This window comes from Trichomycterus rosablanca, chromosome 10, assembly GCF_030014385.1.
Source record: "Trichomycterus rosablanca isolate fTriRos1 chromosome 10, fTriRos1.hap1, whole genome shotgun sequence".
Lineage (NCBI taxonomy): Eukaryota > Metazoa > Chordata > Actinopteri > Siluriformes > Trichomycteridae > Trichomycterus > Trichomycterus rosablanca.
The window spans coordinates 8,299,201-8,326,845 of NC_085997.1; the positions used below are offsets into that span (position 1 = coordinate 8,299,201).

At 40.5% G+C, this 27,645-nt stretch overlaps 6 non-coding genes across 6 annotated transcripts; 3 read left to right on the top strand and 3 right to left on the bottom strand.

Moving 5' to 3' along the window:
• Nucleotides 1-457: 457 nt before the first annotated feature.
• Nucleotides 458-529, bottom strand: trnae-uuc (transfer RNA glutamic acid (anticodon UUC)). Its single transcript has one exon. It is a non-coding gene; the product is annotated as a tRNA-Glu (tRNA).
• Nucleotides 530-679: 150 nt separating this feature from the next.
• Nucleotides 680-752, bottom strand: trnar-acg (transfer RNA arginine (anticodon ACG)). The gene has a single exon. It is a non-coding gene; the product is annotated as a tRNA-Arg (tRNA).
• Nucleotides 753-4,553: 3,801 nt separating this feature from the next.
• Nucleotides 4,554-4,636, top strand: trnal-uag (transfer RNA leucine (anticodon UAG)). Its single transcript has one exon. It is a non-coding gene; the product is annotated as a tRNA-Leu (tRNA).
• A 3,485-nt stretch (nucleotides 4,637-8,121) lies between these two features.
• On the top strand, nucleotides 8,122-8,204 carry trnal-cag (transfer RNA leucine (anticodon CAG)). The gene has a single exon. It is a non-coding gene; the product is annotated as a tRNA-Leu (tRNA).
• Nucleotides 8,205-10,324: 2,120 nt separating this feature from the next.
• Nucleotides 10,325-10,397, bottom strand: trnaa-agc (transfer RNA alanine (anticodon AGC)). The gene has a single exon. It is a non-coding gene; the product is annotated as a tRNA-Ala (tRNA).
• Nucleotides 10,398-15,295: 4,898 nt separating this feature from the next.
• On the top strand, nucleotides 15,296-15,377 carry trnal-aag (transfer RNA leucine (anticodon AAG)). Its single transcript has one exon. It is a non-coding gene; the product is annotated as a tRNA-Leu (tRNA).
• Nucleotides 15,378-27,645: the final 12,268 nt, after the last annotated feature.

Here is a 27,645-nt window from a genome sequence, read left to right on the forward strand (position 1 = left end):
CAGAAGTCGAAAACCTGGGTAAAAATCAGGAATCCTGACCGCTAGACCATATGGGAAACTGGAAGGCTCAGCACCGGTTGAATCAGCCACTTCATTCCGCTCTGCCAAGTCTTTGTCACCTTGACAAGACCTGCATTGTTGGATCTGGGGTACAGAGAACCATACACAAGGAGTTAGAGAGACAAAAAAAGAGAGAGAATAGAAACCTTCGAAGCACGGCATACGGAAAGACAGTGCCGTGACACGGATTTGAACCGGGGTTGCTGCGGCCACAACACAGAGTACTAACCACTATACGATCACGGCTTCCCAGCAGTCTGCCACTGGTGGCTCATGTCAGCTGCCCCCTGATAGACTGCAGTCATAGTTCCAACAGAAAAAGCTGCTTGAGCTACAGCAGCAAGGCGCAGAGGAAGTAATGGGCAAAGTTTTGCTCAAGTCCAATCATAGAAGGCAATTCCCATACTGGGAGTCAAACCCGAGCCACCTGGATGAAAACCAGGAATCCTGACCACTAGACCATATGGGAAACTGCAAGGCTGTGTCAGCTGGTGCCAGCATCAGCCACTTCTTTCCACTCTGACAAGTCTTTTTCACTTTGACAAGACCTCCATTGTTGGATGCATTGTTGGTGCTCCATACACAAGGAGTTAGAGACAAAAATAAGGCATAAGGAAACCGAGCCAGCCAGGAGTTGAACCTAGAATCTTCTAATCCGTAGTCAGACGTGTTACCCATTGCACCACTGGCCCATGTTTGACAACGGTTCTGACTTTTCTGAAGCTCCAGCCTCATTTCGGTCTCTTGCCCGAGGAGAGAATAGAAACCTTCGAAGCACGGCATAGAAAAAGACAGTGCCGTGACTTGGATTCGAACCGGGGTTGCTGCGGCCACAACGCAGAGTGCTAACCACTATATGAACATGGCTTCCCAGCGGTCAGCCACTGCTCCCTGATAGACTGCAGTCATAATTCCAACAGAACAAGCTGCTTGAGCTACAGCAACAAGGCAACGAGGAACTAACAGGCAAACAATGAGCACAACAGGGTTTGAGTTCTTAAAAAATAATAAATAATCTTAATAAATAATCCAGTCAGTTAAAAACCCAACAAGGAGGCTGTACCTAATACACTCACACCAGAAAAAAAACACACCCTAACATGCTAGTGCCGTTACAATGCTAATAATGGTCCACCCAAAAAACATTATTTGGTTAGTTGGAGATCTCATATGGGACTCCCTTTCTATTGATATATGGTTTACAGCCTAGTGACAAAGTGTACAGTGCAGCAGATGGGTTACAGTCAGTACATTTACAATACATGATAATGTGAAAAGATTAAGCAGTTTACGGGTTCGAATCCCACTTCTGACAGCTCATGATTTATACAAATCTACTTCTTTAGAGGACACAGCCATCAGGGAATACAGTTTTCATCAAAGGGTGAACATGGTCTGCAACAATGCTGAGGTAGGTGCTACGTGTCAAAGTAACATCCACATGGATGCCAGGACCCAGGCTTTTGATCACTGAAAATGTGAGAAACTGAATCATGTATTCATCCTGATCTTGCTCTGTTTATTGTTGCAGCTCTGCTGGAGGGTTATTTTGTTGGTGTTTGTGGTGGTGGTGGTGGGGTCTTTGTTCCCATTTTGCTTTATTTAGTATATGACGTACTTTACATCCATTTAAATATGTAATTAAATACTTAAATATCCATTTAAGTATGTTTATTCAGCGTCCATTTACATTGTTACAGCAGTATTTTACGACAAAAATGGAAATGTTCACATTATTTAAATGGATGTAAAGTACATCATATACTAAATAAACCAAAATGGGAACAAAGACCCCACCACCACCACCACCACCACACCAAGAAAATAACCCTCCAGCAGAGCTGCAACAAGAACAGGACAATCTCCTACAGGTCCAACAAAATCAAAGACAAAATGCACTTTATAAAAGACCTCACATTGTTCGTCCTAAACGCTAAGATCAACGTTTTAAATAAACTGAGTCTGTGATGGTTCAAAAACAACGCATAATATAGAAAAGAGTACGTGAGCTCAAAGATGTTGCACCCTCGTTTTATAATGCAGCATAGAATAGAAGAATAGAATAGAATCTTTATTGTCACTATACACAAGTACAATGCAATTTCGAGTGGCATCTCTCCAATAGAGTAGCAGCAGTAGAAGAAAGACAGTAGTAGTAATCACAAAAAAAAGAAAGAACAATAAAAATCCATTGAGCTGTTTTCACTACGCGATGCAGATCCTTACACTCGGCGGCAGTGCAGCTTGAATACCACTCTGTGAAATTGCTGGTCAGAATACTTTCTATTGTGCTCTTGTAAAAGTTTACTAGTAGGTTCTGCCGTAGTTTGGCCTTTTTCAGCTTCCTGAGAAAGAAGAGTCTTTGTTGAGCCTTCTTAATCAGGTGTGAGGTGTTAACGGTCCACGTCAGCTGGTCAGACACGTAGACTCTGAGGAATTTCAGGCTTTTCACCATCTCCACCTTGTTTCCATGGATGTGCAGGGGGAGGTGGTTTATCTCCTTTGTTCTTCAAAAGTCAATGACGATCTCCTTTGTCTTAGAGGTGTTAAGAGCCAGGTTGTTTAATGTACACCAATCAGACAAGTGAGCTACCTCCTGCCTGTAGGCCATTTCCTGATTGTTGGAGATCAGTCCATCTATAGTTGTGTCATCTGAAATTTTAATTATTCTGTTGGAATTGTGAATGGTGGTACAGTCCTGTGTAAAAAATGTGAAAAGCATAGGGCTTATCACACAACCCTGTGGCGTTCCTGTGTTTAGGATGAGGGTGGAGGAGGTGTGGTTGCCAATTTTGACCTTTTGTGGACGTCCAGTGAGAAAATCCATAATCCAGGTGCACATTGAGGAATTCAGGCCCAGGTTCACCAGTTTGCTGACCAGTTTATTGGGGATGATCGTGTTAAATGCGGAGCTGAAGTTCACAAATAAAATCCTCACATCGCTGTCAAGTTCCTCCAAATGTGTCAGCGCGGTGTTGAGTGCTGTTGTTATGGCGTCCTCTGTTGAGCGATTTGGTCGGTAGGCAAACTGATACATGTCCAGGCCACATGGGATGACTGTTCTGATGTGTGAAAGCACCAGCTTCTTGAAGCATTTCATGACTATGGGTGTTGTGTTAGAGCCACTGGACGATAGTCATTCAGGCATGATGAAGCTGATTTCTTGGGTACTGGAACGATGGTGGAGGATTTGAGACACGTTGGGACAGCAGCTTGTTGGAGTGAGAGGTTGAATATGCTGGTAAACACCACTGTAAGCTGGTCGGCACATGCTTTCAGCACCCGGCCGGGAACTCCATCTGGATCTGCTGCTTTGCTTGCATTGACTTTCCTCAGGGTGGTTCTCACCTGGTGGTGGTTTAGAACCAGTGTTGGTCCTCCAGTAGTTGGCTTGGTGAGTGGCGGGATGGGCGGAGCCACATTCTGAGTATATAAAAATATTAGTCCGTGTGGGGGTGGTGTTGAGGATGACTCAGCTAGTCAGGATGGCCGAGCGGTCTAAGGCGCTGCGTTCAGGTCGCAGTCTCCCCTGGAGGCGTGGGTTCGATACAGCTACAGGATGATCAAACCTGAGCTTGTGTCCCATGCCCAATCATGAGAATTGCCTGGTTATTTAAGTGGCACAGCCCATGGGACTATGCAAGGCAGGGGGTGTCCTCTTCCCCGAGTCAAGCCTAGCACTAATCGTATACCTTGTTCATCCTCCTCCTGGAGGGTTGTGACCTGGGTTCTCTAATGGGATGGGGTGTGGGGGGAATTAGTGAGCGGGTCCTGTCGATGCTCTTTGAGCCCAGCAATGGTCCTTCCGCTTGATCCATATCCACTGGCTGCTTCTTTCGGCCGCTTCAGACACTGATCTAATTGTTTGTCGTAGAGCCTGTCCATGGATGCCAAGTTCTTTCAGCAGCCTGATGGTGGAAGAAGCCACAAAACCTCTGCATCCCACTTCAACTGGATAGACTTTCGCGTTCCATCCTCGTTGCTGAGCATCTGCTGCCAGTTCTGTGTAGCGCAGTTTCTTGCGCTCATAGGCCTCTTCTGTTGAGTTCTCCCATGGAACTGTGAGCTCTGTGATGTATACAGACTTCAATGAAGGGGACCAGAGTACCAAGTCTGGCCTAAGGGTGGTGCACAACAGGGTTTGAGTTCTTAAAAAATAATAAATAATCTTAATAAATAATCCAGTCAGTTAAAAACCCAACAAGAAAACTGGACCTAATACACTCATACCAGAGAAAACACACCCTAACACGCTAGTGCCGTTACAGTGCTAACAATGGTCCACCCGAAAAACATTATTTGGTCAGTTGGAGTGCTCATATGGGGCTCCCTTTCTATTGATATATGGTTTACAGCGTAGTGACAAAGTGTACAGTGCAGCAAATGGGTTACAGTCAGTAAATTTACCATACATAATAATGTGAAAAGATTCAGGAATTTGTACAAATATTATTCCTTGTGAGGCGAGGATGGTATCTGTGGTACTCTAGCTAGTCAGGATGGCCGAGCGGTCTAAGGCGCTGCGTTTAGGTCGCAGTCTCCCCTGGAGGCGTGGGTTCAAATCCCACTTCTGACATCTCATGCTTTGTACAAATTTACATCTTTAATCCTCTACCATACATAATAATGTGAAAAGATACAAAAGTTAGTACAAATCTTAGTCTTAGTTTTTTATTATTTCAAATGCCATTAATAATTTATAATCACTGATTTGTGAGATATCAGCAGTAGTAGGCCATGTTTAACTGGTTGAATATTGTCCTCGATCAGCTCTGTCCTCTTACCCTTAAACGAGGAAAACCTTCTCACCCTGCTCCTTGGCTTTCAGATGCATTGCGCAGCAACAGAAGAGAATTACGGGCAGCTGAGAGAAAGTGGAGAAAATCTAAGCTTGGTGTTGATCTCCACTCCTACCACGGTCTGCTGTCCAGGTTCTCATCCGATGTGACTGCATCAAAAACATCTTTTTACAAAGCCAAGCTTGAACAATCTGCTGCTGACCCACGTAAGCTTCATGCTATCTTTTCCTCTCTTCTGAACCCTCTTCCTCCTCCCCCATCTGCCTCTCTTACTGCTACTGACTTTGCAACATTCTTTCAGGACAAGATTGACAAAATCAATCAATCCTTCTCTCCGACTGACCCACTTTCAACTGACCCTCAACCCACCAACACACTCACCAGCTTCACCCCACTCACCATGGATGAGGTTGCACAGCTCCTCTCATCCAGCAATCCCACTACATGCACACTCGACCCTATACCATCCACCATCCTCAAAGACATCTCACAGGACCTAATCCCCTTCATCACACCCATCATCAACAACTCCCTGACATCAGGTGTCGTCCCTACTGCTTTTAAGAAGGCTCAGGTCATTCCCCTTCTTAAGAAACCTACACTAGACACTACAGACATTAACAACTACAGACCTGTCTCACTCCTCTCTTTTCTATCCAAAATTCTTGAACGTGCTGTCTATAACCAACTATCTTCCTTTCTTATTTAGAATGACCTCCATGATCCGTACCAGTCTGGCTTCAAGGCAGCGCATTCTACGGAAACAGCACTTGTAGCTGTTACTGAGAAGCTTCATGCAGCCAAAGCAGCCAAACTGTCATCGGTCCTCATTCTTCTTGACCTCTTCGCAGCCTTTGACACAGTGAATCACAGCATTCTCTTGTCCACTCTCTCCAACCTTGGAGTAACAGGTTCAGCATGGCAATGGATGACCTCCTACCTTGAATGGCACTCCTACCAAGTGTCATGGAGGGGATCCATATCTCCCCCATGCACTCTCTCAACCGGTGTTCCTCAGGGCTCTGTACTTGGCCCACTTTTTTTCTCTATCTACACCCGCTCTCTGGGTAAGGTCATAGCCTCCCATGGCTTCTCCTACCACTCCTATGCAGATGACACTCAGCTCGTTCTGTCATTTCCTCCTTCAGACACACAAGTCTCAGCTCGCATCTCAGCATGTCTGCGAGATATCTCACAATGGATGTCAGCTCATCATCTAAAACTTTATCCCAGCAAGACAGAGGTGTTGCTTATTCCTGGAGATCAGTCTCCAACCCAGGACCTAGTCATTTCTCTGGATGACTCCCAGATCAGACCATCTGATGAGGTAAGAAGTCTTGGTGCTGTCCTGGATAACCAGCTGACCTTCTCTCCTTATATAGCCAACATGACAAGATCGTGCCGGTTCCTCCTGTACAACATCAGGAAGATTCGGCCATTTCTCTCCAGGAAAGCTACCCAGATTCTGGTCCAATCACTTGTAATCTCACGGTTGGACTACTGCAACTCCCTCCTGGCAGGAGCTCCCATGTCCACTATTAAACCCTTGCAGCTCATTCAAAATGCAGCTGCCCGTCTGGTTTTTAACCAGCCCAAACACTGCCACATCACCCCACTGCTGCGTTCTCTTCACTGGCTTCCTGTAGCTGAACGCATTCAGTTTAAAAACTGATGCTCGCCTACAAAGCCAAAAATGGACCAGCCCCAAGCTACCTTCGTGGTCTAATCAAACCCCCGCTCTGTACCACGCAACCTCCGAATCACTAGTCTCGCCCGACTTGATCCTCCACCCAGGACTAAAGGAAGACAAGCATCAAGGCTCTTCTCTGTTCTAGCACCCAAGTGGTGAAATGAACTTCCTCTGTCCGTCCGAACATCTGAGTTTCTTTCTGTCTTTAAAAAACGATTAAAAACCCACCTTTTTACTAAGCACTTAAGCTGACTTGTACATATTTACAAAAAAAAATTTTCCATTTCCAAAGAAAACAACAACCCACTTTTGTTCTAACAGGTTTCAGCAGATTTGTGTTCTTTGACTGTTGTTTACTAAAACTTGAGAAATGAAATGTTTACTATGGAAGCACTTCTGTAAGTCGCTCTGGATGAGAGTGTCTGCTAAATGCAGAAAATGTAAAATGTAAATGTAATTAGAGATTTAAACGGTCCTCTATTTACTACAGTCTGTTTGAAACAGCTGGGCGTACAACTAGTTGGTGTGGAGAACATGTTAACATACAGTGTGCTATTATTTCAAGCTTATCAAGTACATGCTAGTTTACTTACAAAAAACTCACAAAGTACAAATTCTTCATCATTCTAAACAAACCATGTAGTACAGGACATTACCGCTTACCTAATGCAGTAAGAACCAACTCTCCCGAACAGGGACTTGAACACTGGACCTCAGATTAAAAGTCTGACGCTCTAGCGACTGAGCTATCCAGGCTCTGCAAGACATTTCAATCCTCACAAGGACGTGTCCACAAGGATGTGACTTGAATTACAAACTTTAACATACACTGCCTGGCCAAAAATAAAAGTCACCAAAAAACCCTTAAGAAACACTTCTTAGTACTACATACATCAGTTGTATACCACAGAGGTCAGCATGCCATGAAACTTTGATAGTAGATTCAAGATTCAAAGTAGCTTTATTAATAACAGACATTTATTTATTTATTAGTAACGGACATCGTTTTACTTCCTAACTGTGTTCATATTATGCTATCTAGTGGACGATTTAATAGCCTACAATGAGCACAAACAGGGTTTGAGTTCTTAATAAATAATCTTAATAAATAATCGAGTCAGTTAAAAACCCAACAAGAAGGCTGTACCTAATACACTCATACCAGAGAAAACACACCCTAACATGCTAGTGCCGTTACAGTGTCAAAAACATTATTTGGTCAGTTGGAGTGCTCATATGGGGCTCCCTTTCTATTGATACATGGTTTACAGCCTAGTGACAAAGTGTACAGTGCAGCAAATGGGTTACAGTCAGTAAATTTACCAAACATAATAATTTGTGAAAAGATTAAGCAGTTTGTACAAATATTAGTCTGTGTGGGGTGGGAGTGGCGTCAACAGTGTCCAAGCTAGACAGAATGGTTTTAGCAGTCTAAGGCACTGTGACAGCTCATGCTTTACACAAATGTACGTCTTTAACCCTCTACCATACATAATAATGTGAAAAGATTAAGCAGTTTGTGCAAATCTTAGACCATGTGGGGCAAGGGTGGTACCAATGGTACCCCAGCTAGTCAGGATGGCCGAGCGGTCTAAGGCGCTGCGTTCAGGTCGCAGTCTTCCCTGAAGGCGTGGGTTCGAATCCCACTTCTGACAGCTCATGCTTTAAACAAATTTACATATTTAACCCTCTACCATACATAATAATGTGAAAAGATATGCCATTAATAATTTATAATCACTGATTTGTGAGATATCAGCAGTAGTAGGTCATGTTTAACTGGTTTAATATTGTTTAAGCGCTGATTATCGGCTGTTTTTCGTGAGTATGTTGGGCAGTTTTCCATGCATTTTGGCGGGCTTTTAAATGCGCAATCTGGCAACCCTGGCTGAAGCGTTCATTCATATTTTGGAGCGATGTATGTTTGTATGCTAGAATATAAATAACATCTTTTACAAACTGCTGTCTATTTACATTGACATTTTCTCTTCTGTCTAAACCTTGAAATTGGGTTTGTAAAAGTAAGCGATACTGTGGATAATATATGTAATGAGCTGAACTAACTGAGAGAAGCGCTAACGGTGGTGGAAGAGTCTAAAAGGGTTTGGAACATAGTCGTATCATCATAGCAGTACAACACAGTTTTGTCCGTAGCATCCGAAAATATCCAGAAGCTAATATACACAAACTTTTCTTTAAAAAATAAACTTACCTTGTTAATAAAGTATGACCTCAAAATCAAAACAAACACAGTATCCGCTGCTGCAGTCTCTACACAAACTTTGCTGCACTGAAATCTCAAGGACACATTTTATGGATATTACGGTAATGCACTGAAAACGCGTCCTACAGTCATGCAAGCACATACAGCAGTGTGTAAGTTTACACTAATCAACCATAACATTAAAACCACCTCCTTGTTTCTACACTCACTGTCCATTTTATCAGCTCCACTCACCATATAGAAGCACTTTGTAGTTCTACAATTATTGACATGACCACCACAGAGCAGGTATTATCTAGGTGGTGGATTATTCTCAGCACTGCAGTGACACTGACATGGTGTTGGTGTGTTAGTGTGTGTTGTGCTGGTATGAGTGGATCAGACACAGCAGCGCTGCTGGAGTTTTTAAATACCGTGTCCACTCACTGTCCACTCTATTAGACACTCTTACCTAGTTGGTCCACCTTGTAGAGACAGTCAGAAACGATCGCTCATCTATTGCTTTGAGTTTGAGTTGGTCATCTTTTAGACCTTCATCAGTGGTCATAGGACACTTCCCACAGGGCGCTGTTGGCTGGATGTTTTTGGTTGGTGGACTATTCTCAGTCCAGCAGTGACAGTGAGGTGTTTAAAAACCTGCAGCGCTGCTATGTCTTATCCACTCATACCAGCACAACACAGGAGAGTCCTGACCATTGAAGAAAAGGGGGATAAAAAAGCATGTTGAGAAACAGATGGATTACAGTCAGTAATTGTAGAACTACAAAGTGCTTCTATATGGTGGAGCTGATAAAATGGACAGTGAGTGTAGAAACAAGGAGGTGGTTTTAATGTTATGGCTGATCGGTGTATACTCACCATGTATGCGTGGCTTTCCTCCGGGTATGAAAACGTGCCAGTAGGTGTAATTGCTGCTCTAAATTGCACCTGTATGTGTGAGTGAGTGGATAAATTAGTGTGTGATGCTTTGCGATGGTTTGACGCGCCCTGTCCAGGGTGTATTTTTGTCTTGAGCCCAGTGTTCGTGACACTGGACCCACGCTTGCCCTGTAATGCTGAATATCAATACAGGCAAATGAAGCGCATTTAAAAAAGCTTTAAAGCATTCTTGAAAAATGATCAGGCCAACCTTTTTAAAAAGTAGATCCAGATGACCTGTTGACTGAAATAGTAGATCCCAAGCCACAGAAGTGTGGGCACCAGTTTTACATTGGCTACGGTTTAACAAGACGTACCAAGAATGGCCTGTAGATGGCGCACTGTAGTCGTTTTTAAAAGCAAGCCAATTATGCCACCGAACTTAAATATGTACAATACTTTATAATGTATCAATTGTAACAGTATCAAATAATAAAACATTATAAAAAATTATAACTTTATGCGTTTCTGTCAAAACAAAACAAAAAAGGTATGTAAACAAAACTGTTTGAGCGTAAATAGGGCGTTACTGACATTGTAACACGGACAGACTAGCCTTATGGTTAATGCTGCAACGAATTTTACCGTAATTTCATCTTTTCAGATTGCAAAATGATCATAATGTTTGTGCACTGGAGAATGTGGGCATCGATCCCACTACCTCTCGCATGCTAAGCGAGCGCTCTACCATTTGAGCTAATTCCCCTTACACAAAACTTTCCTTTACCCTTTGTAAATTGTAATGTACTAACAGAGTGTTAATGCTGCATTATAAAGTGAGAGTGCAACATGTTTAAGCTCACGTACTCTTTTCTATATTATGCGTTGCTTTTCATTAAAATGTTATGTGCATTTATATGTGGCAAAATAAAAAAATCCATAAAAATCAAATTGAGTTAGCAGAGAACCTTAAATTATACTAAATGGTTCTTCAAGTAGAAACAGTTCTACCAAGAACACCTAAAAGAACCCTTAAGAAACACTTCTTAGTGCTACATACATCAGTTGTATTCCACACAGGTCAGCATGCGATGAAACTGCTCGAAACAGACATCGTTTTACTTTGTAACTGTATTCATATTATGTCATCTAGTGGACAATTGAATAGCCTACAACGAGCACAAACAGGGTTTGAGTTCTTAATGAATAATAATTAATCTTAATAAATAATCCAGTCAGTTAAAAACCCAACAAGAAGGCTGTACCTAATACACTCAGACTAGAGAAAACACACCCTAACATGCTAGTGCCGTTACAGTGCTAAGAATGGTCCACCCAAAAACATTATTTGGTCAGTTGGAGATCTCATATGGGGCTCCCTTTCTATTGATTTTTGGTTTACAGCCTAGTGACAAAGTGTACAGTGCAGCAGATGGGTTACATTCAGTACATTTACAATACATGATAATGTGAAAAGATTAAGCAGTTTACGGGTTCGAATCCCACTTCTGACAGCTCATGATTTAAACAAATCTACTTCTTTAGAGGACACAGCCATCAGGGAATACAGTTTTCATCAAAGGGTGAACATGGTCTGCAACAATGCTGAGGTAGGTGGTACGTGCCAAAGTAACATCCACATGGATGCCAGGACCCAGGCTTTTGATCTCTGAGAAACTGAATCATGTATTCATCCTGATCTTGCTCTGTTTATTATTGCAGCTCTGCTGGAGGGTTATTTTTTTGGTGTTTGTGGTGGTGGTGGTGGTGCGGTCTTTGTTCCCATTTTGGTTTATTTAGTATATGATGTACTTTACATCCATTTAAATATGTACTTAAATACTTAAATATCCATTTAAGTATGTTTATTCAGCGTCCATTTACATTGTTACAGCAGTATTTTACGACAAAAATGGAAATGTTCACATTATTTAAATGGATGTAAAGTACATCATATACTAAATAAACCAAAATGGGAACAAAGACCCCACCACCACCACCACCACAAACACCAAAAAAAATTACCCTCCAGCAGAGCTGCAATAATAAACAGAGCAAGATCAGGATGAATAGTTCGTTGTGGAACTACTTTTTGGCGGAAGGTATTGTCAATATTAAAGCATATTTATTATGAAATTCAGGGCTTCTTTGATTTATTTTCTTTCTTTATTTTGTAAAAACTGTTGTATAAAAGCAATAGAACACTTGAGGTTTTTAGTTTCACCATCACTATCTTATTAACTCTTTAATAATTAAAGCTAATTAAAGCTAAATAAGCATAATGGTTTTATTATACAAGGAAACATTAATTTTCACTGATTAGTCAATATGGCCCACAAGATATCAGCAGAGATCCAGTAAAATATCAGTAATTACATGAAAAAGAAAAGGTAAGTTTAAAGTAATATCACAACCTTCAAAATGGGAACAAGGGAGCATCGTAAGGGGAATTAGCTCAAACGGTAGAGCGCTCGCTTAGCATGTGAGAGGTAGCGGGATCGATGCCCGCATTCTCCAGTGCAGATACATTATGATTATTTAAGGGTATCATGTAATATGAAACTCGTTGCGGCATCGCTTAATCGCAGCTTCAAAAATTAGATCAGGATTTAAGTGAGTCTTTAAGGCAACAAAAAATATGTGGGTATTAATATCTAAAACTCAGCGCATTATTAGGCTACACATAAATTTACATTGTCAGCAGACGCTTTTATCCAAAGCAACTTACACAATGAGCAATTGAGGGTTAAGGGCCTTGCTCAAGGACCCAACAGTAGCAACTTGGTGGTGGTGGGGCTTGAACCGGCAACTTTCTATTTACTAGTCCAGTACCTTAACCACTGAGCTATCACTGGCCCAGTGATAAATATAAATATAGATAAATATATAAATATGAATATAGATTTAAACTGTCCTCTATTTACTACAGTCTGTTTGAAACAACTAGTTGGTGTGGAGAACATGTTACACACACAGAGTGCTATTATTTCAAGCTTATCAAGTACATGATATTTCACTTAATAACATCTCACAAAGTACAAGTTCTTGAACTTTCTAATTAAACCATGTTGTACGGGACATTACCGCTCACCTAATGCAGTAATAAACAACTCGCCCAAAGAGGGACTTGAACCCTGAACCCTCAGATTAAATGTCTGATGCTCTACCGACTGAGCTATCCAGGCTTGCTTTAACCCTCACAAGGATGTGACTTGAATTACAAACTTTAACATATGTTGTCCTGTAGAACAGTTCCAGCAAGAACACACAAAAAAACCCTTAAGAAACACTTCTTAGTACTACATACATTAGTTGTATTCCACACAGGTCAGCATGCGACATCGTTTTACTTTATAACTGTATTCATATTATGCCATCTATATTACGGTGGCCCGCTGAGTTAAAACACAATAACATTTACAAAACAAACAAAAGCTGACAACACAACAACAATAAGGAAAAACGCGAATATATTAAGAGACAACACAAATTATTTAAGGTGGAACGCAATTACATTAAGGGAGAACACAACGAAATTAAGGAAACACGAATACACACTACACTACATCTAGTGGTCGATTGAATAGCCTACAACCAGCACAAACAGGGTTTGAGTTATTAACACATAATCCAGTCAGTTAAAAACCCAACAAGAAGGCTGTACCTAATACATTCATACCAGATAAAACACACCCTAACATGCTAGTGCCGTACAGTGCTAACAATGGTCCACCCAAAAACATTATTTGGTCAGTTGGAGTGCTCATATGGGGCTCCCTTTCTATTGATATATGATGTGGTGTCAACGGTACCCAAGCTAGTCAGGATGCGGTCTAAGGTGCTGCGTTCAGGTCACAGTCTCTCATTGAGGCGTGGGTTTGAATCTCACTTCTGACAGCTCATGCTTTATACAAATTTACATCTTTAACCCTCTACCATACATAATAATATGAAAAGATACAACAGTTCAGCCAAAGCTTAGTCCACATGGGGGTGTTGTGGGATTGGTATTAGACCTTTGCAAGCAGGTCAGGATGGTTGAGTGGTCTAAGGTGCTGTGTTTAGTTTGCAGTTTCCCCTGGAGGTGTGGGTTCGATTTCCACTTCTAATGTTTTACATTTACATTTTCTGCATTTAGCAGACGCTCTCATCCAGAGCGACTTACAGAAGTGCTTCCATAGTAAACATTTCATTTCTCAAGTTTTAGTAAACAACAGTCAAAGAACACAAATCTGCTGAAACCTGTTAGAACCAAAGTGTTTTTTTTTTTGTTAGTTTTTTTGGAAATGGAAAAAAAATTTTAGTAAATAAGTACAAGTCAGCTTAAGTGCTTAGTAAAAAGGTGGGTTTTTAATAGTTTTTTAAAGACAGCAAGAGACTCAGATGTTCGGACAGACAGAGGAAGTTCATTCCACCACTTGGGTGCTAGAACAGAGAAGAGCCTTGATGCTTGTCTTCCTTTAGTCCTGGGTGGGGGCTCAAGTCGAGCGAGACTAGTGGCTCGGAGGTTGCGTGGTACAGAGCGGGGTTTGATTAGACCACGATGGTAGCTTGGGGCTGGTCCATTTTTGGCTTTGTAGGCGAGCATCAGTGTTTTAAACTGAATGCGTGCAGCTACAGCTCATGCTTTATACAAATTTACATCTTTAACCCTCTACCATACATAATAATGTGAAAAGATTTGTTTCAAGATTGTTTCAAAGTTATTGCATGTTTGTCAATTAAAAAAATTAATAAAGGTCTTTAAACTAAACGATGAATGAAAATAGAGCGAAAACTGACCTCATTTTTGACGCAGCGTTTCAGTGAGCAATGACGAAAGGAGTCTTACATTACGTGTTGCCTTTAAACGATCATAATGTTTCTGCATTGGAGAATGCAGGCATCAATCCCACTACCTCCCGCACGCGAAGCAAGCACTCTACCAATTGAGCTAATTCCCCATATAAAGAACTTGCCTTTACCCTTTGTAAATTGTAATGTACTGACAGATCATTGATGCTGCATTATAAAGTGGGGGTTCAACGTGTTTAAGCTCACGTACTCACGTTTATCGCAGCCTTTAGGACGAACTGAACCAAATCGTAACTTTGTACCACTGACAGACTGACTTAAGGGTTGATGCTGCATTATGTAGGGAATAGTGCAGGATATACCAACTGTTTAGTGCAGTGCAATAACAAAGCAGCTCTGTGAAGCAAGAACTAAAATTAACATTCAACATAAAATATGTAGGTATTAATATCTAAAACTCAGTGCATTATTAGGCTGCACATAAATATAGATTTAAACGGTCCTCTATTTACCACAGTCTGTTTAAAACAACTAGTTGGTATGGAGAACATGTTACACATGCAGTGTGCAATTATTTCAAGCTTATCAAGTACATGCTATTTTACTTAGAAATATCTCACAAAGTACAAATTCTTCATCATTCTAAATAAACCATGTAGTACGGGACATTACCGCTCACCTAATGCAGTAAGAAACAACTTGCCCGAACAGAGACTTGAACCCTGGACCCTCAGATTAAAAGTCTGATGCTCTACCGACTGAGCTATTACAAGTGTGGTGACTGCACTTGCAACCTCTTTGACTTCAATTGGAAAATGCATGTAGACATTGCATACGTAGTTGCTCGTTTCAATCAGTACTTTACCCAGTGGTAGCGTGGCCGAGCGGTCTAAGGCGCTGGATTAAGGCTCCAGTCTCTTCAGAGGCGTGGGTTCAAATCCCACCGCTGCCAACTCAGGCTTTTCAACGCCGGCTCCATGTTTACCCACCCAATGCAACGTATACTCAATCACAGTCCTAAGTGTGGCACACGCGATTGGCCCTTTTCGACCCACAACCTTTCTTAACTTTTTTTTTTTATGTAACATGAAACAGTTCGACCGCACTGTGCACACAAACCTTAACTTAGTGTACCTTTGTATCGTTGCTGTTATCTCTAGCATCGCTCCGACTACATGCAACTATGATATAATAGGAAACATAATAAAAAAAAAAACTTGTACTCACGCAATAACTGTGTTTATACCTAAAATGGAAAGCAGACACTGTGAAAACAGCATACGTTCTAAAGCCAATGAGCTTTTAAACAAGCTCAAACACACCGATGCACCACGGAGTCTTAAATTAAGCATACAGCACGATGGTTTAGCAGAAGAAATGTTGTAAGAAAGGAAGCCCTTAAATACTGACCGTCTTGTTGCTCTGCTTGCAAGCTTACTGTAACAAAAGAATGGTCGTGTATCTGATGGGTTAAGATTAGTCGCTACTCCAACAGTTCTTCGCTGTGGCTGGTTAAATGCTGGAAATTACCGCTTACCTAATGCAATAGGAAGCAACTCACTCGAACAGGGACTTGAACCCTGGACCCTCAGATTAAAAGACTGATGCTCTACCGACTGAGCTATCCGGGCTCTGCAACCTGCTTTTATCCCCACAAGCATGTGACTTAAATTACAAACTTTAACATATGTTGTCCTGTAGAACTTCAATTAATATAAAATGTTTTTATTTCTGTTTCGGCTCTCTTGAAGGTGATTATATAAAGTTTTAGGTGAAGTATGTTGCTGCTTACACCAGTGGCGGAGCCAGACAATTTTCATAGAGGTGGCCAGACTGAGACCATTGCTCACACAGGGGTGGCACAGAAACTGTCTGAAACCTTTTTTTTATGTAGCAAGTTGCTGTGGATCTAGTAGTGTTTTGGTCACTCACTCATTTACCTATACAGGCAGTGAGTGTCATGTAGAATTACATCAAGCCTAGCATATAAAAAAAAGCCCAATTTAGAGGAAAACCGCCCAATCTGGCAACACTCAGGGCTCTAGACTAACCTTTTGCACTGGCTGCACTGGTGTGCCTAACTTTTTTTCTTAGGTGCACCAGCACAAAAGTTAGGTGCACCCAAATTTTCAACCGCATCGCATTTAACACCTGTTTCACAGGTTCACTTTTTTTAATACTGACTTTGATTGATATTGATTAACTAACAATCTGGTCAACATAAAGTTCTTTATTTGAAGCACAATTCTACACGAAAGGTAACTTACTGAAAAAGTGTTGGTAATTAAAGTGCTTCACTAAGCTGAAATTTAAACTCAAGATAAATTAAATTAAAAGAAAATCTCAATTAAAAGTGCAAGTGTTTTAAGGGCTTCAAACTGAACATCTCATTTAATGATAAGAATATTACATATAATTAATGCAGTAACGAGACGCATATTATTGACATAGGCTACATGACATGACATTATTACATTTTGAGTCAGTTTGTCGCTGATATTTTTAAAGTGCCTTAAAGAAAAGATGAACTGTGTGATGTGACGCGGTAAAAGTAACCCGGACAGAACGAACAACGTTTAACGTGAAATATAAACACCACACGTGAAGTAAATCCAGTTAAACACAGATACATGTGGAGCTGTTAGACTGGGTTTGATGGTTATTTCACACAGATGTTTGTTTGTATCATGGAACTTTAATGATGTTTTATCTCTCGAGTCGAGCGTTGAGCAAATCGGTTATTTAGGTCGAGAGTCGCGGTGAAAGCGAAGCGCAAAACTCTTCTCACGTCAGTGAACTAAAGAAAACAACAACTGAGACAAACACGTCACGTCTTCTTATCACCGATATTTGATTGATGTTTTTACATTAAAACAAACATCTGTAACAGCAGCACAGATGCTCACACATATTCTACACACTCCGTCATGATATTTCGCTGTGTAACGCCCGCCGGTGATGACGCTGGTCCCGCCCTTCACTATCTCTGATTGGTTTAGATTTATAGATATGATTAGATATGGGCCTAATGTGTGTCTGTTGGTGCACCGGAGACTTTCAGAGTCACAGAGACTTTTTTTTTTCCCCTCGAACGGCTGGTCGCAGATTGACTGTGGATGCTCGTTCACTCACAGCTGTTGAACTCATTTAGCCGCTAATATCCACCGTGTTGTAGGTATTATAGTGTAATCAGAGCGGTAACTGTGGCGCACGTCATCATGCACTTACGTATGCATATCGATCGAATTTGTTTAAAAATCATATCACCGTTATTGAAACATTTTCTATCGCTATATATATCGATATCGAACTATTGTCCAGCACTAGATATTCCCTTGCAATACTTTATCATTTGGCTGCCAACTTGTGTGTAATGAGACTCATTTGAACCCCAGAACATGCTAGTGTGAATGCATGGAAAACTAATTTTAATTTTCTTTTAACAATATGATACAGACTGACCAACACTATTAAGCCAAATCAGCATTGAAAATAGACTTTACTTTTAATAGCCTTCTACAATGCTGGAGCTTCTTAAAACGGAATATATTCTTTTAAATAGAAGTGTTATTTAACTGCGATTAAATTGTTTTCCAACAAAATCTTCCCAATTAGGCGGATAACGGCCCAATCTGTCAACACTGGAACGCGCAGAGCCAGCTGGCGCCTTTACTCGTAGCTCGCCACAAATACTACTAAATAGTAATAGTAGTACTAGTAGTACTAAGTAGTACTACATCTGTAATTGTGTTGGTGGTTGACATTTATGTCGAGTGTATGACTGCACTGTTTTGGTGGAGAACTACTTCTTTGAGGTGCGCTGTTGAATTGCGTCCCTGTGAGAACACCTGCGTGCAGAAATGCTTCCGCAAAAAAAGTTGCCGGCAAAGCGGTGATGGGGGGGCCGGAGGGGTGGCCGAAGATTCATTTATGGTGGCCATGGCCACCACTGGCCACCCCCTCTTACACACACAAAAAAAAACATCTCAGGAGGAGAATTTAGCAGGTAGATTACAAACAGATTCCTTTCTTTCACCTTTTTCCTTTTTTCCTGTATCAATTGCATGATTGTTTTCCAGTCCTTAAATGTTATGTGCATTTATATGTGGCAAGAGAAAAAAATCCATAAAAATCTAATTGAGTTAGCAAAGAACCTTGAATTATACTACAGAGTTCTTCAAGTAGAAACCCAGCTAACACAGAACGTTCCCGTAACGTAACGTAGGTTCCCCTATGGTTATTTTTAGGGAACCATCCCATAACGTTATGGTAACGTTCTATTCTCGTTAAAAAATCAGCGCTGTTCCCGGAACGTTCCGGGAACTATGAAACCTAACGTTCTCTCATGGTTTTATGAAAACTAACAGAGAACGTTATCTAAAAGTTGCCTTAAGGTTTTCTTTCTCATGTGTTTAAAGTAACGTTCCAGTAACGTTCCCGGAAGGTTTTCTTACGATCATTAAAGTTTTTTAGTAGGAACAAAAAAAAAGCAGCCTTTTGCTTGAGACGGTCCATGTAGATCAACCTTTACTTACAAGTACCAACTATAAAACTATGAAACCTAACGTTCTCTCATGGTTTTATGAGAACTAACAGAGAACATTAGTTAAAGCTTGTATAAGGTTTTATTTCTTATGTGTATAAAGTATTGTTCCAGTAACGTTCCCGGAAGGTTTCTAAGTTAACCCAGCTAGCACAATCATCTGGCCCATGTTGAACAGCGTCACCATGGCAACAGTGCGACGCGAGCCGTTGAAAATGAGGAATCGTTCGTTTGTATGAGGTAAATAAACGTTTAATCTTAACAACTTTTTACTTAGTAAAATGTAAGCAGAAAGTCTATTAATGAGTTCTGGATTAAGATAGAGAGTAATTTGGAAATGGAAACTGTTAGGTAATGTTATCTAGTGAGTTTTAGGTTAACTGGTGGTCTGAACTGAAACACTTCAGGTAACGTTAGCTAAAAGGCTAACAGTTTCTAGCATTAGACAACAGCTGCTAAATCATCGAATATAATAAAGTTCATTGAATACTGTGGATAACATTAACAGAAAAGATTTACAGAAAAGTTTAAAGAAACGCTTTAAACTCATGTATGTGGTGTTTAATTGATTTTCTACATTCATAATACTTTGTTAAAACTGACATTGCACAATGCGTCAGGGAAGTTTAATGAAGCGCTTTTAACGTATCTATGTGGTGATTAATTGAATTTTTACATTTCGAATTGACACGGCTCAATGTGTTTTCAGCATAGATAAGCATAAAAAGCGACAGTGGAACTGTAGAGCTACAAAGTGCACCTATAGATAGATAACTTTATTAATCCCATAGGGAAAGTCAGTAAATGGTTAGTAAACTATATGGTTAGTGGAGCTGATAGAAAAAGAGTATACATACAAGGAGGTGGTTTTAATGTTATGGCTGATCGAATATAATTTTATAACCCAAAGGTTGTCCCTTGTATTTTTTGTAGATATTCAAGTGTCCACTACCATCACTGAGCCACATTTGCTTATTCACCTCTCATACATGAGTAAAAACTATGAACACTACTCTGCAGCATCAAACAGCCGGTGTAGATCATCAGCCAAGGTCACAAGATCCAGCAAGAAGGTTCTGGATTCGATCCCCAGGTGGGGCGGTCTGGGTCCTTTCTGTGTTGTTTGCATGTTCTCCCCATGTCCGCGTAGGTTTCATCTGGGTGCTCCGGTTTCCTCCCACAGTCCAAAGATATGCAAGTGAGGTGAATTGGAGACACTAACTTGTTCATGACTGTGTTCGATTTAACCTTGTGAACTGATGAATCTTGTGTTATGAGGTTAAAATCCTGATAAACGAACAAACAAACAGTACTTCTTTATATTGTTTATATATATATATATATATATATATATACTGTATGTGTGTGTGTGTGTGTGTGTGTGTGCAATATGTTATTTTCTACATATAGTATTTATATAGCTGTCATTTTGGTTTGCTTTTGTAATTGGTCTTATTTATAATATTCTGATGATTATTATTATACTACTTGCTGCAATTATCTTAATAAAATACTTTCTGCTGCACAATCAGTAGTTAATCTGTAGTATAAATCTACTATTTTATCTATGAGGATGTGAAAGGAGAAGAAAACGGTAAATAAATAGTATCGCAGTGTTTTGGGGGCTATTCCAGCCCAGTTATGGGAGAGTCGGCAGAGATCTGGCATCCGGATTTGGGCTAGTGTATTTGGCCCGATTCTGGGCAGTCATTCAAAAAGAGTCAGAGCTGACACGGTCTGCCGGTGTTACCGGAGTGTTATTGCAAGGTTGTCTAAAGTTTTCAATAATTTAAAGGTTAGTACAAGGTTCCCTTAAGGTTTCAATAATTTAAAGGTTAGTACAAGGCTCCCTTAAGGTTTCAATAATTTAAAGGTTAGTACAAGGTTCCCTTAAGGTTTCAATAATTTTAAGGTTACGGGAACGTTAGGGGAACGTTCCCACAACTATAATGCACAACCAAACGGGAACGTTCTATTTCCGTAAAGAAAACTTTCCTGGGGAACCAAAGGGCAACCAAAATGATCCGTTCCCAGAACGTTCTGGGAACCAAAAACTAACGTTCCCGGAACGTTCTGGGAACCAAAAATTGTTAGCTGGGAACAGTTCTAGCAAAAACACAAAAAACCCTTAAGACTTTTTAGTCTTAGTTTTTTATTATTTCAAATGCCATTAATAATTTATAATCACTGATTTGTGAGATATCAGCAGTAGTAGATCATGTTTAACTGGTTTAATATTGTTTAAGCGCTGATTATCGGCTGTTTTTCGTATGTCGGGCGGTTTTCCATGCATTTTGGCGGGCTTTTAAATGCGCAATCTGGCAACCCTGGCTGAAGCGTTCATTCATATTTTGGAGCGATGTATGTTTGTATGCTAGAATATAAATAACATATTTTACAAACTGCTGTCTATTTACATTGACATTTTCTCTTCCGTCTAAACATTTTTGGAATTGGGTTTGTAAAGATAAGGGAAACAGTAGATAATATATTTAATGAGCTGAACTAACTGAGAGAAGCGCTAACGGTGGTGGAAGAGTCTAAAAGGGTTTGGAACATAGTCGTATCATCATAGCAGTACAACACAGTTTTGTCCGTAGCATCCGAAAATATCCAGAAGCTAATATACACAAACCTTTCTTTAAAAAATAAACTTACCTTGTTAATAAAGTATGACCTCAAAATCAAAACAAACACAGTATCCGCTGCTGCAGTCTCTACACAAACTTTGCTGCACTGAAATAGCAAGGACACATTTTATGGATATTACGGTAATGCACTGAGAACTCGTCCTACAGTCATGCAAGCACATACAGCAGTGTGTGAGTTTACACTAATCAACCATAACATTAAAACCACCTCCTTGTTTCTACACTCACTGTCTATTTTATCAGCTCCACTCACCATATAGGAGCACTTTGTAGTTCTACAATTATTGACATGACCACTACAGAGCAGGTATTATTTGGATGGTGGATCATTCTCAGTACTGCATTGACACTGACATGGTGGTGGTGTGTTAGTGTGTGTTGTGCTGGTATGAGTGGATCAGACACAGCAGCGCTGCTGGAGTTTTTAAATACCGTGTCCACTCACTGTCCACTCCATTAGACACTCCTACCTAGTTGGTCCACCTTGTAGATGTAAAGTCAGAAACGATCGCTCATCTATTGCTGCTGTTTGAGTTGGTCATCTTCTAGACCTTCATCAGTGGTCATAGGACGCTTCCCACAGGGTGCTGATGGCTGGATGTTTTTGGTTGGTGGACTATTTTCAGTCTAGCAGCGCTGCTGTGTCTTATCCAGTCATACCAGCACAACACACACTAACACACCACCACCTGAATTTCCTGCATAAATCTGTTCCATAAAATATTTTCTGCCTTACTCAGCCCTCTGCTTCCTTGTATAGAAATAGGCTAAAAACCGGGTGTAGTAAGTCCTGCCGTCCATAACAAAGGACATTGGATAAATGTTTTGTTTAGAAAGGGTTAAAATTGCTGTACATTTCTGTAATCTTTATAAACTGAAGTTACGACTCATATTGAACGAAACTGATCTCTTACTTTGCTTATTTCCATGAAATTTGAAATATGACATGGCAGCCATTTTTAAAAGAAAGTTCATGAGCTGCTTGCCACACACCCACAAATGTGACATTAATAAAAAGCTCAGGATGTACTCTATAAAATACAGTAGTACTCAAATGGATTGCATAAACGGTGCTTGAGTTAGAGATCTCAGACACATGTCAAGTCAGATTTATTTATATGGCGCTTTTTCCAATGAACATTGTCTCAAAGCAACTTTACAGAATCCAGGCCGAAGGGCGAGAGTGGCAAGGAAAAACTCGGGAAGAAACCTTGAGAGGAACCAGACTCAGCAGGGACCCATCCTTCTTGGGTGGCCTGGAGGATACTTTAAATAAAAAGGATTTACACAAATCATACAAACACAAAATTAAATTGAACTGAAAGTTGTAACTAGCAAAAAAATAATGTGAGTTCTTCATTGTTCAGTCCAGTCTGTGATAAAGTCTGTTGTACGTTCTGGACATTTTTGGTGCAAACACGCCAGGTGTCCGTCACATCTAGTAGGAGCAGCATTGTTGGCACTGCAGTCTCGACTTGCAGTCTTTAACCTCGAGAGGGTGAACAGGTTTCCGTCAGAACCACCTCGGGTTAAAACAACAGAAGATGTTGTTACAATGTGAAATCGTTAAGAGTAAAATATCAGAGAGTTTTACAGGTTTAGACTCCAGCACCCCTAACTATTACAGCATAACTAGGTTTGCTTGTTTAGTTTGAAAAGACCAATCAAAAGCCTGAGTAAATAAACATGTTTTCAATCTAGACTTGAACATAGAGACTGTGTCCGAGTTCTGACAGCGGATCTCCCTAAGTTTGAAGCAGATCTGTGATGGAAATGTTGTGTTTCAATAAACAATAAAAGTTATCAGGAGCAAATCCTTGGAAAGACTCCAAAAGGGGTTACCAAAAGTACAGTTGTTTTACATCAGGGGTGCCCAATACGTCGATCACGATCTACCAGTCGATCTCACAGTGCATGCTGGTCGATCGCCCCTCATTTTAACAGGTCAACGTGATTGACATGAAATGTGGTCACTGTTTTTGTAATTTGCGGTTTGCCTCCACCTAGTGCACATCTTGAGAAATGCAATTTATTACAGGTTAGAACATAACATTAAAAAAACCTCTTTGTTTCTAGACTCACTGTCCATTTTATCAGCTCAACTTACAATATAGAAGCACTTTGTAGTTCCAAAATTACTGAATGTAGTCTATCTGTTTCTCTGCATACATTTAAAACCTGGAGAATGCAGGCATCGATCCCACTACCTCTCGCATGCTAAGCGAGCGCTCTACCATTTGAGCTAATTCCCCTTATGAAGGACCCTCCTTTACCCTTTGTAAATTGTAATGTACTAACAGAGCATTGATGCTGCATTATGAAAGGGCCAAAATAGTGCAGGATATACCAACTGTTTAGTGCAGTGCAATAACAAAGCGGCTCTGTGAAGCAAGAACTAAAATTATGATGCATGTAATTCAACATATAATATGTGTGTATTAATATCTAAAACCCAGTGCATTTTTTCACTTTTTATCTTTTTTCCTGTATCAATTGCATGATTGTTTTTCAGTCATCAAAATGTTATGTGCATTTATATGTGGCAAAATAAAATAATCCATAAAAATTAAATTGAGTTAGCAAAGAACCTTAAATTATACTAAAGAGTTCTTCAAGTAGAAACAGTTCTACCAATAACACCTAAAAGAACCCTTAAGAAACACTTCTTAGTGCTACATACATCAGTTGTATTCCACACAGGTCAGCATGCGATGAGACTTTCCAGCACAATAACTGTATTCACATTTTGCCATTTAGTGGATGATTGAATAGCCTACAACGAGCACAAACAGGGTTTAAGTTCTTAAGAAATAATCCAGTCAGTTAAAAACCCAACAAGAAGGCTGTACCTAATACACTCATACCAGAGAAAACACACCCTAACATGCTAGTGCCGTTACAGTGCTAAGAATGGTCCACCCAAAAACATTATTTGGTCAGTTGGAGTGCTCATATGGGGCTCCCTTTCGATTGATATATGATTTACAGCCTAGTGACAAAGTGTACAGTGCAGCAAATGGGTTACAATCAGTAAATTTACCATACATAATAATGTGAAAAGATTCTGGATTTTGTACAAATATTAGTCCGTGTGGGGTGGGGGTGGTGTTAAGTGTGACTTACCTAGTCAGGATTGCTGAGTGGTCTAAGGCGTTGCATTCAGCTCACAATCTCCCCTGAAGGCGTTGGTTCGAATCCCACTTCTGACAGCTCATGCTTTATACAAATTTACATCTTTAACCCTCTACCATACATAATAATGTGAAAAGAATGATACAACAGTTTGTACAAATCTTAGTCCTAGTTAGTCTTAGTTTTTAATTACAAAAAACATCCTTTACCATTTGTAAATTTTTATGTATTAACAGAGCGCTGATGCTGCATTGAATCATGAAACACCGGACGTGATGGTAAACTTGTCCATTGTGCCAGTAAATGGTATGCACATGAGGTTTGCCTTGGTGTTGAGAGTGGCGTGAGTGCTGTATCTCAGATGTGGAAAGATGTAAATTTCAAGACACATCATCAGTAGTGTACCTTTGAATCAAGGGGTGTTTCAGCCTTTCAACACTAAACACCCTCATCAAAGGTGGCCAGCTACAGGGTGATCAAACCTGAGCTTGTGTCCCATGTCCAATCATGAGAATTGCCTGGTTATTTAAGTGGCGCAGCCCACGGGACTATGCAAGGCAGGGGGTGTTTGTTTGTTTTTGTAGTTCAGCGCTTAAACACCTTTGTTTTGTGGGGAGGTAAAACCATTTTCTGTTCGTAGGAAGCGCGTTCTGTTTATTTGTTTTGTACACCAGCACATAAACACCGTTTTCCTTTAGAATTACAGCCGGTTTTGTCGGAAACAAAACGCGTTTGTGTTTGTTTGTTTTTGTAGTTCAGCGCTTAAACACCTTTGTTTTTGTGGGGAGTTAAAACCGTTTTCTGTCTGTAGGAACCGCGTTCTGTTTATTTATTTTGTACACCAGCGCATAAACACCGTTTTCCTTTAGAATTACAGCCATTTTATCCGAACGAAGCGCATTTGTGTTGTTTGGTTGTTGGTTTTTATATTCCAGCTCATCATCGCCTGTTTCGTCCGGAATTAAAGCCGTTTTTCTGTGACTACCAGCAGAAGCGCCGGTGAAACCAACATAAACATCAACTTCAACTCACCCTCTAAAGCTAAGTACATTTCTTTGTTATAATGGCCCCTGCAGGAGCTTTATATCCCTGTTCCGAATGCAACATGTTCAGTTATTCCTTCTCCGTGTTTAGTGATAACTTTATATGTGATAAGTGCAGATTAGTTGTTAGTCTGACGGAGAAGATCTCAGTGTTAGAAGGGCGCATTCGGGCGTTAGAACAGACTACTACTAGTGAGTGTTTAGATACAGCTGTAGCAGTCCCGAATGCCAGCAGTTCAGGTGTAGAACCCCAGACTCCGGCATTAGAGTCCTCACAGCGGGGCGACTGGGTGACGTCTCGGCGACATAGTCGTGCGTATTGCAACCCCCATAGAGACACCAGCAACCATAGTCACTTGTATTCCGGGGGCCAGGGCGCCTGACATCAGAGCAAATCTGAAAGTGCTGGCTAATGCTAATCGTAGATTTTCGAAGATTGTTATCCACGTCGGCACTAATGATGTTCGTTTACGGCAGTCTGAGGTTACTAAGAGTAATGTTAAAGAGGTGTGTGAGTTAGCTAGGTCGATGTCTGAGGCAGTAGTGTGCTCTGGCCCCTTACCGATTCGACCCAGTGGCGAAACCTACAGCAGGTTGTTGTTGCTGAACCGCTGGATGTCTAAATGGTGCTCAGAAAACTGCATTGATTTTGTAGATAATTGGTCCACCTTTGAGGGAAGGCCTGGTCTTTTGAAGCAAGATGGTGTCCACCCCACGTGGGAGGGTGCTGCTCGCATTTCTTGCAGCATAGGTGACAGGCTTTACCACCGCGTTAGTGTAGCGGCAGATAGTGGTAAATGACTATCCAGAGCCAAGACCAGGCAGCAGACAAACAGGCCTAACCAACTGTCTGCGAGTCGCAATCGGACGTCACCTGGAATCCTTAGGTCACAAACCATTGAGACTATGTCTGTTTACCGTGGCAGGTGTAAGCCCACACTAAATCAAAAAGTATGTCATAATAACTTCATTAAAATTAATCTAAATGAGCATCATGAAAACCATAGTAGGGCTAAACTAAAGTTAGGACTTCTAAACATCAGGTCACTTGCATGTAAAACAGTAATTGTAAATGAAATAATTACAGATAATTGTCTTAGTGCACTTTGTTTAACCGAGACCTGGGCTAGACCTGATGAGTATCTAGGTTTAAATGAAGCATCTCCTCCGGGTTACAGTTATGAACATAAGCCACGTCTTAGCGGTCGTGGTGGAGGAATAGCCACAATTTATGATAAAGACATAGGTCTTACTGTAAAATCATCTCCCATAACAAACTCGTTTGAGGTTCTTATCTCTGACATAACCAATAAATGTTCATCTGATAAAACTAGTATGTTTAAGCTGGTTACTGTTTAACGACCCCCTGGTCCTTACTCAGAATTTCTTAACGAATTTGCCGATTTTCTTTCTAAATTAGTCTTATCAACTAAAAAAGCTTTAATTGTTGGTGACTTTAATATTCATTATGAGGATAAGTGTAATCCACTCAAAATTGCGTTTAATTCTATTTTAGAATCTGTAGGCTTTACCCAAAATGTAACAGGACCCACTCACCGCTGTAAACATACCTTAGATTTAATACTTACTTATGGTATAAACATAGACAACCTGGAAATTGTACCACAGAATGACTTAATTTCTGATCACTCCCTTCTAATTTATGAAGTGTCCCTGTCCAATAATATACAGCAACCACATCGTTTTAAATGTAAGCGCACTATTACATCTGCAACTGCAGCAACGTTCATAAACTGCCTACCAGAATTACCAAATATATCAGCATCAGAACCTAAGGAACTAGATCAGGCAACTCAAAACCTAGAGACCGTACTGCGTACAACCTTAGAT